Below are 5,565 nucleotides of genomic sequence, written 5' to 3' on the forward strand. Positions count from 1 at the left end.
GTTATTGTAATTTGTATGATTTTAATAAATTTATAGAATGTGTTGTGTAATACTGCTATTTATACCTAACTCACCAAATTCATTCATTAATCATAGTGACGATAGATGAACTCAAATTCATCCAGTGCGGCCATTAGCAAATCATATCGGGGAGTGACATTATTTTAAAAGAGTATGGCATATGTAATGTTGCAGGTTTCCCGACGAATGTGGATGGTAGTTGGTGTTTTAACTCTTTCAGATTCTCTACGACAAATTATCCAACATTTACTTGTAATAGAATTATCACTTCACACCATTTACCATATACGGTTTTGGAATGTATTGTGCAACGTCGTTCATGCAGTAGCATGATTCTGCTCAGTGTACTATTACTCTGATAATACTCAATTAAATATGGTAAAACCTTGGGCAACAGTTAATGTTCTGCAGCGCCAGACCAGGAAACCGTCTCCGTTTGTTGACACTGAAAGAGTTATCTCAGGTAAATTGTGTAACTGAAATTTAGTGGAAGTTTGGCAACATCAAACGAGACAGGAAGCCTATAAGTACTTTATCTTTGTAAGGTAACCACTTCAAAAGAGTGCATTAACTTCAAGGGAATTCATCACAACAATCAAAATGAATATTCTCTGTGAAAGCGGAAACACCCCATTAACGGAAAAAGAGAAAGGTAAGATAAAACTACTAAGTCCGAGAAAGTAATTCTTCGAATTTGATTGGACCCAGGGATTGTAAATGTCCCCTGCTGTTTGAGAAGTGGGTAATGAAAGACTGGTAGAATCTATCAGAAAGGTAAGCGTATATTCCATGAGCGTGTTTTGAGAAGGAATAAGAAGCCACTAACAACACAACCGTGCATTACAGATAAGAACTGATGTTCTCTCCTCGAAGTTCTGTTGTTTTGGGAAGACGTCTCTCTCTGCTGTTGTCAATTGGGGTTACGGCCCACAAACTTCTCTAAATTTATAGTGGCTATTTACCTTCGCTTTGAAACATTTTAACACAATACGAGGGATATTAAGAAGGTACTTTATAGTCGAAAATAAATACACCGTGTTATCATGAACTGTACACCTTGCTCCATGACATTATCACTCTGCAGCGGAGTGAGCGCTGACATGAAACTTCCTGCCAGATTAAAACTGTATACCGGACCGAGACTCGAACTCGGGGCATCTGCGTTTCGCCAGCAAGTGCTCTACCATCTGAGCTACAGAAGCACGACTCTGGAGCCGCCCTCACAGTTTCAGTTCTGCTATTACCTCATCTTCCAAATTTCACAGAAGCTCTACTGCAAACCTTGCAGAACTAGCACTCATAGAAGAAAGGATATTGCGGAGACATGGCTTAGTCACTGCCTGGAGGATGTTTCCCAAATGAGAAGTTTGGTAGTTCTGCAAGGTTCGCAGAAGGGCTTCTGTGAAGTCTGGAGGGTAGGAGACGAGGTACTGGCAGAATTGAAGTTGTGAGGGGAGGGGGGGGGGGGTCCTGAGTCATGCTTGGGTAGCTCAGATGGTAGAGCACTTTCCCCCGAAAGGCAAAGGTCCCGAGTTCGAGTCTCCGTCTGGTAAGAAGTTTTAATCTGCCAGGAAGTTTCATCGTGCACTATTTTCGACATAGTCGCCACCGACATTCAGACATTTGTCATAACATGCAGTGAATTTGAAGAAACCACTCTCGAAAATTCGGTACCTTGCGATACAAGGAATGGTCGTACAGCCTGCTCCATCTCAGAGTCGGCCCGGAAATGACATGCCGATTGTGCGGCTGTCAGTGCAGGGACAGGTTAAAGTCCAATGGGCATGATCGGGGCCGTAGGTCGGGTGATCCAGTCTCCCCCTTCAGAAGCGACAGATATGATCGTCTGTGCGCCTTGCCGTGCATGTTTTTGTGTTGTCGTCCAGTACCACAACACCTTCACTCAAGAGCCCTGGTCTCATTCGTCGAATGACACTGATGGCTCCACGCATAACCTCGGGCACGTCAGTCCGCTGCTTCTCTTTTTGTTGCATGGTGCTCCGCGCATGACTCATTCCTCACTTGCCGACGCTTGCCTTCCGTCGTTGTGTGGATTCGCATGGTGTTTATTTGCGTCACCCGATGTACCACCTTCACTTTCAAAAACGATGACAAAGTTTTCTTCGGAACGTCCCTTGTATTTAAACTGCGGTGTTGTGCGGGGAAGGTTCTCCTTAGGTACTGCCATAATGCGCCAGTGAGTATATTTTAAAGGTGTGAACTATTCTTTCTACAACGTTACTCTTATAGGTAGTAGAACATTAGTAATCTATCGTACATCTGTATCTGTTTCTATTAAAGGTTTGTCTCTTTTTCCCTTTTTCAGTCCCATGAATGTATTGATGCTATTGACTTCCTCCTTGTGCAAAAACTACTTCCATTCAGAATAGCCCTGGTACCTAACGTCCTCAAATTTTTGCTTTCAGTCTCTGTCTTCTCCTACAGGTCTTACCCTCTACAGCTCATCTACCACCATGGAAGTCATTCTCTGAAGTTCTAACACTTATCATTTGGACCTATAAGAACAAATAGGTTGAGTGTTTCCCAGGTAATCATTTCTTCACCGATTCTGTGGAGGACTTACTCGTTCCTTAACACCCCACCAAATTTCCAACATCTTCCTATAACAGAATACCAAACAGTACGTTTTCCCCACGGGCCACAGATCATTTCCACACAATAGTGTGCTACAGATGTATTATCATACTCAAAAGTATCCGCACGACATGAAATGCGTGCCGCTCGATAGCAATGCATTACACATAACGTAACTTTCTTCCAGGTCCTCTAATCTCTCTTCAGCACAGTCACTTGACTATATAAAATGGTTACCACAAACAACCACTAGAGAACATTGCCCTGTATGGCAATAACTCTAGATACAAATATCTGAGGAAACTATCTTCGAGACGAGCCAGCACTTAACGCTAGTATGTTCAAATTTATTTCAATAAGGGACATTTGTAAAATGTTAGAAATCTCTTTAGTGTCTGAGACAACTAACGCCCTTAGCTCTACCACAAACATCGTTCCGTAATACTATTATTTACTCGAAACAAGATTTTCCCCCGAGTAATAGATTTTTCAAGGATACCTGAACTCCAAAAATTATGCAATTATTCGCAGTTTTCTTGTTCTTTAAAACCACATATTAACCGTCGTTCGCTTGGGGAGTGGCTTTTATAAAGCGGTTAATGACATCGTCAAATAGAAACCACGTGATTAATAGTGTCAAAAGCTCTGCGATAAGATCCTATGGGATTGAACTGCTGAGGCCATCGGCCCCTAGGCTTACACACTCCTTAATCTAACTTAAACTAAATTGCACAAACGGCAGCACACACACCCATTCCCGGGAGACGACTACAACGTCAGAGGGAGCCGCGCGAACCGCGACAAGGCACCCCTGACCGCGCGGCCATCCCGGGCTGCCTCAAGCGCTTTATGGAAATCTCAAATCAACAACATGTCGCAAGGAATATCTCTTTATTCATGATGACACGCGAATCAATGTGCAGATCGAAAGTCACCTATCGCCCTAGTTGCATAATACAGAATGACATAAAAAGTCTAAACTATTCATGACCAGCTAGTTGTTCATATGGCTGAACTTTAAATGGCGTGAATAACTGCCTTGTTATAGATATGGTTTCAAACCGACCATCTCGATGCAAAGCAAAAACAGCAATGGTATCGTGCCTAATCGAGACTCCAGCACAACACTGATCATTACTCCTGACTGGGCATTAAGAAACGTCATATACCTAATTTTTAAACACCATTATCTTGAAATGATGTAACGTAAAGTTTTGTGTTGGACGGGGATTCGAACCGAGCATCTAACCGAATTCTTAACTAAATACATTACAGTGTCAACTGTCTAATTATGTCAGCAGAAAAGAGATACTGGACCCAGAAATGACAAGACGAATTAATTTTTCCATTCCAGCATTCGAATCCTGGAGCTATCGCCATTGATTTCTAGTCATGGATGAAAGTTAAATATACGTTACTTTCACCAGCAGTAAGATGTGCACAAGCTTTGACTAGAAATAACGAGACGAAAAGTGCTGACTGAGAATGTAACCCCACACATGTTGTCATTAACACCGCGTCATTGAACAGTATGACGTGACGGAAGGTTCTGTGTCTCAGTGGGAGTCGAAACGATCAAAAACCGTTATTGATGACAACGAATAAACAGGCTATAAAAATCTTAATTATTTTCCACCAGCCGTTAGGTGAACTCGTGCTAGAGCTAGAAAAGACATGATGAAAGTTTTTGTCTAGACCTGGATTTGAATTCAGAGAAGTGACTTACGCGAAGACTTTCAAGCGTTTTGAGTCTTTAGCAAGCAGTTAACTGACGGAACTATTGACATGAATGTTTCAAATCGCTAAAATGTGAGATAGGAGTTCAAACCCCACTTTAAAAGCAATACATTCAACATCCCAAGCTCATATACAAGTTGGAACAAGTGCCTTGTGCCTTTACATGGCGTTTGGTTCATTAACTGGAACAAAGTTGTCAATGCAGGAAAGGTTATGGGGACATAGTTTCTAAATGCCACCAATTCCCACTCTGTTGTGATATAGCGTCACCTCTAGTCAGTAGAGATAAAATAATATTTAATGTGAATCTTGTACCACGGTACCATCGTATGTACTTCACTTTAAGCAGAGGTGTGCAAATCTACTTGTGACAGTTAAAAACTGTAAGCTAATCTGGGAATCGTTCGCATTCCCTTTGCAAACCCACTTAGCATCAATATACCAGAACATCGAGCTTCACGTGCAAGTCGGTTATCGATTTTTGCTGCGCAGGTACACCACGCGCTGAAAATTCAGACTCCCTTACTACCTGAAATGGATTACAGAACGTTCAATACTTTTATTTCCTGGTTTGATCGAATTACCATGAATCAGGTGCCTTCAGTTCCCAATGCGTACATTCGACTTGATTTCATAACCTCTGAAGTAAAATCCTCCAACGCTGTAGGATGTGGAAGATACTAGACGAAGTTTTGCCTTCCACCTGAGCTATTCTGCTGCAAAGTTACTGAAGCTACTTCTTCCGTAACCTTTTAAATCACGCAGCATCTGTTTGTTAACAGAATGTCTTTCCGTAGTAATGAAATAATTTACTTTATATTCTAAATCGCCAATAATAGAAGAATCATGGAAAAATATTTGTGTGAAGGTCTCGCTGCTACCTGTACTGATCAGTTTAATTACTGCTCCACCGGCCTTTGGCCGCCTGGTTGTGGTTGGCGTCCGCTCAAATGTTCTCGACGCATTGCGTCTTGGACGGATGATCTACAGTGGACGTTTCTGCACTCACATTGGCAAGCATATCACTATTTCTTGTAACTTGGTTTTCAGTTGAGTACTACGCGTGTAGTCTATGAGACAAAATATATCTGGAAAGCGGAGGTTTATTCATAAAGTCGTGGTAATCTTACCTGCTGTGTTGATACACTTCCTGCTATGAGTGTTTTTCTCAATCGTCAGTTAATATCTCTAGCACTGTTCCTATAGTGACAT

This window comes from Schistocerca americana, chromosome 1 (assembly GCF_021461395.2).
Source record: "Schistocerca americana isolate TAMUIC-IGC-003095 chromosome 1, iqSchAmer2.1, whole genome shotgun sequence".
NCBI lineage: Eukaryota > Metazoa > Arthropoda > Insecta > Orthoptera > Acrididae > Schistocerca > Schistocerca americana.